We start from the raw sequence: 8,806 nt of genomic DNA on the forward strand, positions 1-8,806 counted from the left end.
AGAGAGACTTCTCATCATCTCTTGGCGGCAATGCTGCAGTGACGACCGGTGACGTGGCACAAACAAGTGATGACATGGACAACGTTGGTGGTCCCTCTTGCCACGTGGTGACTGCAGACGCTTCAACAGAATAAAGAGGATGCCACGTTGGATGGTTGATTGCTATATGTACTTGAAGTCTTGAATAGATTTACATTTTTGAATCTTGTTTACAAATTCTATTTATTAGACAAATGGGTTAGGGCAAATATTGCCCTTTGGCCTTTGCCCTCCTCGAAGTAGCTCCTTCTGTATATCTCTCTCTTTCTTGATTTGTACCCATAATTTTACTCCTATTACTGGAAGTTACCTAGCTAGCTGTTGTATCATTTATAACAATTGTTATTTGATTTTTTAATTTGGTCGATATAGTTAGGATAGTTATAATAATGATTGTGCCTGAAATTATTATACTCTGTCTGGTGAACTTTCTTACTATTCGGTAAGTCGGTGTTTTATATTTTAAATTGTTAGATGTACTTACTTTAGTCATCAGTGAAATTATTATATTGATATGGGTTAATACAATTTTTAATCTCTCAAGTTTGCCATCAATTTTTATTTTGATATGTTAAATTTCAAATCATAGGTTTTGGTCTATCACGATTCTTTTTATTTAAAACACTAGTCCATATAATTCAATAAAAACTTAAATTATTTTACCCTTTGAGAGACCAAAACCTAGAGTTTGAAATTTAAGAGATCAAAACTAAACTAAAATGAGAGCAAATTTAAAAGACCAAACATTATGTTAACCTATTAATATATTCTCCCCCATGAACTTTCTTCTAAGTTGGTAAATAATTGGCGTATGGTGCGGGGTGTGTGCTATTTATGCATCTCCGTATTATTTTTGATATAATATATTTGACTTTTTATTTACCAAAAAACTAATGGACCTGAGAATATATAAAAAATTTTCAAATTTTTATTAAAACCAATAATACGCAGTACACGTCTACTATATAATTAAGCTAGTCCAATGAAATTGAAAAGGTGAAATTACCGGAGAATATTTTCACTATTAACACAAAATTAATTTGGTTTAATTAGGATTAGATAATAGTTTAATATTCATAAATTTTTAATCGAATTAAATAGGAAAAATAGCAAAAAAAGAACTTCAAAATAGAAAAATTACACACAGGAACCGGTTTACAAAAATTATTATTTAAACCCATACTATTGTTGTCAAAACCTATACTAATGTTGTCCTGGGTCCTTATTTATAATTTTTCTATTTTGGTAGTCTTTTTTTTTTTTTATACTATTTTTCTAAATAATGAGGAAAATCGCAAAATGACAAGTAGCGTTTTGCTTGGGTAAGAAGCATCCTATTTAAAACAGGTGGCTGATGAACAACGCGATGGGGAAAAATTTTGAATTCTGAAATAGGAAGCAAGCATCATATCTATTAAATAATCACCGAAATTTGAAACAGGAGACAATTAAGCATCATATATCTATTAATCAAGACTAAATAATTAAAGGAATCAATATACTCTTCTGGTTTCAAATAAACCAAGAAAAACTTTAAATTTCATTAACTCTTATTTAAAATTTAATAATTTTTCAACTTTATCCCTATCCAATATACATTATATCTCATATAAACAAAGTCAACATAATAATAAATAAAGAGTAAAATTGTATATCTATATAAAAAATTTCTCTTAGTATTTTATAAATAGAATAAAAAAATATATTCTCTCTCTGTCTTATAAATAGGAGCAGAAGAGTAGGATTCAACAATCAATGCTCGTTTCAACTTTCAAGGAGAGCGTTGAATGTTGATCCTCAACGCGAATTCTGCCTATATGCCCCTTGGACTCACGATTTCAGACATCTTTGGTTTTTTTTTTTTTTCAGTTTTCAATTAGAACTTTATTTTTCTTATAAAATAAGATAGTTAAATAATTTATCATTATTTTATTATACATCCATATATATATATATATATATATATAAAGGCTATGCTTACCCATCCTAAATATAAGATTTACTTTATTATGTACAGTAATTTGCAATACAAAGTGAATCTTATATTTATGGTTAGAAGTTAAAACTGAAGGTTGTAATTAATTAATTTTGTTTTGCATGTTTTCTCAGAGACATTTGAATGTGATATATTTATAATTTTCTCATTAGTTTTTATTGAGAGCTTTTTTTTTTTTTGAGCTGAATATTGAGAGCACTTTTAAAATAAATTGTTCTCCCTTATATATATAAATATATATATGCTTTTAATAAAATTTAAAAAAATATTTAATTTACTCGATTCTTATATGTAATGTGGATAAAGGTAAGTTGTCTAATTGTTTTCAATTTTATATATCGAAATTAATTGATGAATGACAATTAAACATTTTGACTTTTCCCCGCAAATCATCCATATAAAAAAATTTAGCAAGTAGGTCGAAATATTCTTAAGCTATAGTAGTGCAACTTATTTTCGAAACTCATACAAAGCACATGCTTTATATCTAGTTATAAATTAAAAATATGATTTTTTTTCTATATTAGTTATTCTAACATTTTTGAGTGAAAAAAATTAATTATAGGTATTTAGCACAATATATATATATTGAATGAAAAAAGAAATAAATTCATAACAATGAATTTTACTTCTGAGGGACCCACATTTTAAATAAACGTCAGTCTCTTTTATCAAAATTGAGGATTTTAGGAAAGTTTAGGATTTATGGAAACTAAATTATGGGCAAATATCCTGTACAAGATTCATGCATTGAACGGACCGCCTCTTGATTTCTTCCAAACAACACTTCGTAAAAAAGGGTTACTAATATGAATCGATCACTCGGATCGGTCCAATGAAGCTGGCGAGAGAGGAAAATCAACGAAAATGGCTCTTTTGGTTTAATCTTCAGCGTTTTCCTTCTCACAAAGATCGATGATGAATCACTCACAGTTGGAGACAGTTTCAGTTGGTGAAATCTCAGAGTTCTTCCATAAAGCTGCCATGGCGGATGTTTCTTATCAAGAAGCTGAAGTTTCATGGTGATGCCCACGATTGGAATCCATCGTCACTGATTCAGAGAGCCAAGTACACTTATTTCCTACTGATTTGTTGATTCCATCTCCAAGCTTTGATGATCTTCGTCAGAATATTTCTCAGAATCTCTTTTACTCTGTCCTCACACCAATGTCTGTTAAGCCTGTTTAAGTTTTCAGTACTAGTACTGCAACCAAATCTGAGTCTTCTTCTTCTTCTTTTTCTTCTTCCTCTCCAAGCCAGGATAATTGTTTTCTGGAACCAAGAGAATGTTTACTGACTGCTCATGGTTTTCCGGATGGAAGTTACAAATCCTTCGTCGGTTTCAGCCCCGTTCAGGTTTTCAATGCGGGTTTTCACGCAGAATCACATGTATCGGTATCGTCCATTGATGAGGAAACTAAACCCATAATTATGTCTTCTACATGTATAAACCAGCAGAATGAGAATTTTGTTGCAGATATTCCATGGTGCACTCCACATCAGCATGCCTCTTCCTGGCAGGATATAGAACAAGTTTCAGAAGGGTGTTCCTCATCATATTGGTTCTGAATTGTAATTACTTTTATATACTCCTCATGTCCTTAATATAAAACTCATTTAACTAATTTGATTAGATTAAAAGAGTTAGGTAAGTTAGTTAATTATAAAAAATATGACACGTTTTTCCTAGAATACCATGATCAACTTTCTTAATACCCCATATTCCTCTTCTACTTGATTATGGTTGAGGGAGTATCCATAGGAATAATTTAGAGAAAATTGATAAATATGATAAATGGGTTTTATATTTAGGACCAAAACCAACTCAACAATTAGGTCCTATAGTAAGGACCAGAGGACTATATATAGAGAGAGGGAGAGGAAGAGGGAGACCTTTTCTTTTCAATGCTTGTGTGTAATGTAATGCTGTAATGGACATTGGACAAGCTGGAGTCAGTGGAATCATCTGTTCTGTTGGATGAAGAATCAGCTGTTTAAATGCTTAGCTAGACCGATCCTTTTAGCTTTCTGAATCGAACCGGTCCGTCCCCAACGGGCCACACCGTTTCATAAACGGGACACCCAAAAAACGTTAAAAAAAAAAAAGAACAGAGAAAAGAAACATTCCCATATATATATATGTATGTATTTGTGTGTGTGTGTGTGTGTGTAAGGCAGAGCCTCTCGATCCACAGTCTCACTAATTGGACTCTTTTCCAGTTTCTGAATTGGTGCCTATTGACACAGCCGACAGGTGGCTTTCATCCTTTCTCCTGTCATGTTCCGTGTTTGATTCTCTGCTTCTCATTACTGATTTGTTGTTGTTGTTATAAGTTAGCATTAATGCCTTTCATTTCTTAGATAAAATATCTCTTGAGAAATTTTCTGTTTTGAAGCAACAATTTCCCCCCTCTTGTGCTTGTTTAGTCGGCGATGCGTCATGAAAGAAGCTTCCATTTTCACTTCATAATTGCTAGATTGCATGTAATGCCATCCTACTGTTTGATGAAATTCCTATACGAGAAACTCAAGCTGTTGTCACCCCCATTTTCTTTCGCTTTTGATATATATTGCTTTTCTATTGGTCTAAAGTAATTTTGTGATGTTTTTGGTTCTATAGGTATATGTAATATACTAATATTGATGAAACTAATATATGAAGCTTATATGGTTGATATTTTGTTGCTTGTTAAACTGTTTTTTTTTTTTTTTTGGGTACAAAAGTTCAGACCGATCCTTCTTCCTTTTGAGTGGAATGGGATAGGGGGAAAATTTTGACAAACTTGAAGTTATTTATTTGCAATCTCCAAGTGCCAATTATGCTGATGCGCGTCAATTCTTTAGTATAAAAAAGTTCAATGCGTCTAAATTTCAGCAACATTGACATCGTCTTCTTAACTTTAAACTTTGGTTGGTCTCCAATCAAATTGCTCTTGATGTAGATAGTGAATTTTATTATAGTTTGTTGTGATTTTGCTTAATTAAGAACTAAAAATACATTCTTTCATTCTCCATAGGGTGTTTTTGTTTAGCATACTAACCTGTGCAGAAGTTATGGATTAATTAGCTTGTTCTACATAAGTTAAGTAGGTTGCTGGATAGGCTAGTTTGGTCTGTCCTGTTTTGGCCTTACTATTTTGATTGCAAATGTCCAATACATACAAACATGCATAAATATGTGTACATATATATGTGTGTGTATTCGTGTATTATAGTTGTTTCTGTGTATGTATGTAATCAGTAACTACATTTTGACATGTCATTTTTAGGTAAATGTCAATTATCTGTTAGTTTGTTTCTGTGCAAGTATTAGCAATTAGGAGAGGTAAGTATATTCACATAGAGTTGCCTGAACTGAAAAGCTTTAATGTCAAGTTAATAGCAAATTGTTCTAATGGCAGCGTCACCATCACATTTGGATGAGATTTCAGATTCAAGCATGACACTAACATGTTTATATGCATAAGTGTGCATAATTGTATAAAATTATAAAAAGAAAGGGGGGGGGAGGCTGTCAATATAAAACTGTTATGTCGGATCAAGAATCAGTCATTTAAACCAACGAATATTGAGTCTAGCGAAAGGAGTTAGCTCTTCAAAGCATGACAAGTCAACATTCAAATTCCTATTGGAAGAAATAACTACATTTAGTATTTAACAGTGTCTTAGATAGGATTGCTTCTAATAAGAAGATACTTATACATAAAAAAATAAACAGTCGTTTAAGTTGAATGCAGGTCGATTCCAATATGGTCCTTATTAAACGATCATTTAGTTAGCTGAATATAAATCTGGGTGGGTGGTTCATGATCTGGCCCGTTTTATAAACAAGGCAAGAATAGGAAAGAAATCAAGGAAATGGGTGAACCAAACGCAGGTATAAAATGATGGGAAAATCGCAAGAAAGGACCGCTGAAATGAAAAAATTACAAATAGGGACCTGTTATAATATTAATATGTGTTTTGACAAAAATAGTACAGGTTTTGACAACAATTTTTATGAACAAGTTCTTGTGTACAATTTTTCAATTTCAACTGTCTTTTTTTGCAATTTTCTCTAAAATGATTTGTGTTTCGATCCTCAATCTCATAAATCTTATCTTTTTGCACATTAGAAAAAAGAAGTTAAATACTTCTACTTCTGCAACCTTTATATAGTTTCTTAGGACCTGTTTGTTTCTTTTTTTTTTTTTTTTTTGGTTTTCAGAATATTTTTATAAAATTGATTTTTAAAACAATTTTTGAAAAAAAATTTTGGATAATTGTTCTAAAAATTTAAATTTGAGAATAAACATGCTAAGATCTGAGAGTGAAGCTTTGATGATAACTTAAATCCTCAAATAGAGAAATAGCCATTGAGTACAGAAGAAAATGCTCTCATTCTTTTTTTCAAACACAAAATTAAAAAAAACAACAAAAAATTGTTTTGGTTTTTTAGTTTTTAAAATTTCTGTTTTTTTTCTTGTTTTTAAAAACACTTGATTAAAAACAAATTGCCAAATAAGTTTTTTCTGTCCTTTTGTTTTTAAAAATAAGAAGCTGTTTCCAAAATAAGAAACCAAACAATACCTTAATTTTCGTTGGTTTCCAACTTGGTTGCTGGAGATGTGGAAAAATGAACTTTATTTTATTTCATTAAGCATTGAAATAAAAGAAAAACCACATGCCCTATTCCTGTTTGGAAAAAAAAAATACTAAAGTACTCTCAAAAATGCTAAAGGACAAATTAGGATAGATGAATTTCAAAATCTCAAATCAGACTTGTGCTATTTTGGAATTTTAAAATATTGTGAAATGACAATATTATTTTTACTCTCGGTGACTACTTTCATATAGTTATTGATTACTCTAGTTTAACTATTGACTATTTTTGTTTTCAAAATTCTGGAGACTATTTTTATATAGCTATTGACTGCACAAGAGTAATAAATAACTAAATAAAAAGTAGTCACTAGATTTCCAACAATACTTAATGCATTTTTTTGATTTTCTTTTTTAAAATGTGGTGAATAGTGAAACTAGAGTAGTCAATAGGTAAACAAGAGTAGCTAGTAACCAAACAAGAATAGTCATCAGAGTTCTAAAAACAAATGCAGTCAATAGCTAAAAAAGAGTAATCAATATATAAGAAAGAGTAGTCACTGAAGTTCTGACAACTGGTCACTCGAGTTTCGGTGACATGTCATTGGAATTCCGGCGGCCGGAAGAGTTGAGGTGGTAATTTTTTTTAAAAAAAGAAAACTAATGGTAAAGGACATTTGTGTAATTTTACAATATTTGAAAATTCAAAAATGGTACATGGGGTCTGAATTACAATTATGAAATTCACTCATACTGATTTGTTTTTCAGCAATTTCTAAGATATTTTATTATCTTTTTCTCTTCCTGTTTAGTTCTCTATTTATCAAGCATTGTCCTGACCATTTTACTTGGATTTATGAAGACTTAGGGCACAAATAAATTACTGTTCAAGTGATATTTGTAAGTCACATAATTATTTTTATTTTTATTTTTATTTATAAGTCAATAATTAAATTTTATATGAATATACAATTTTTTCCACTCTTCCTCCCTCCCCCTCTCTCTCCATATATCGAGGTATCAAGTCAATCAGGATGAAGGCATGCTTGGAAACAAAAAAGTTCATTTCTTATATATTAATTAGTTTTAACTAATTTTAACAATTTTTTTAAACCGCGTGACATAATTATCAGGTTGTTATAAAAAGGACAGGAGGAAGTACCAATCAGTTCCACAATAAATGGGGTGCTTTGACTAACTTGCACGAATATCCGCTTAAGCACCCGTTTTGGTCATCTCTAATGACTCCACCACAACCACTTTTACCATTCTCAAGTGTCGAACCATCCACTTTCAGTTTGATAAATCCTTCCAAAGTTATATGTCCATTTATTACATCTAGCAACCATATATCCTAGTAGATATAACCAAATAGAACAAGGCAACAAGCCGCTGGATTTTCTTTAGTGTGGTTCAACCCTACTTCATTCTCTGGAGAAAGATAAACCCATTCTACGTAGAAGGAGATGCCACCGACTTCCAATAATCGGATGCATTCGAACAATCTCTCAATAAGTACATGGATTGCAATATCTTTGTTTATTAGAATTTTTAAATTTTTGAAACTTTATAATCGCTTTTTCATTTTGGGAGTAATTAAGTCCCGTGAAAAACTGAAAATCATTCGTTCTGTTAGACTTACCTGCCGTTCAGCTTAAACTGAAGCCCATTTTAGTACGGGCCTAATTAGACCGATCCGTTTAACATGCGGATTCAAACTATCCCATTTCCATTATGAAGATTATGGAAGGCCTATGAGTTCGGGTAGCACCTTGAAGAACTGTATCTCCCTGTGATAAGTTGAGGGAAGTGATTAGCAGTCAACTCTAAAATGCTTTCACTTCCATGCTTGGCCGCAATATGCAAGTATAGTATCCCCCATAGGGGTAACTTGTTCAACAATGTCAGATAAATGCATTTAATTTCCCATTTGTCCTCACACTCTGAGAAAATTATACACGTTCTTGTTTCTGATTGTTTGATACAATTCGTGGATATATTTTAATGCCATTTTGGATTTATTCATGTATTATAAATTAAATTATGTTTAGAAACTAACACATCCATTTGCATTCTTCTTTGACCCCAAGCCCTTATGGATGGTTGAAATTAAAAGACATTGTTTTGAACTAGGTTATCAGAATGTACGATTTAATTTTTATGATGGAATGTTGCATTCTTCTAATGAAG

This window comes from Neltuma alba, unplaced genomic scaffold (assembly GCF_004799145.2).
Source record: "Neltuma alba isolate B1F8T4 unplaced genomic scaffold, ASM479914v2 tig00005370_pilon, whole genome shotgun sequence".
Lineage (NCBI taxonomy): Eukaryota > Viridiplantae > Streptophyta > Magnoliopsida > Fabales > Fabaceae > Neltuma > Neltuma alba.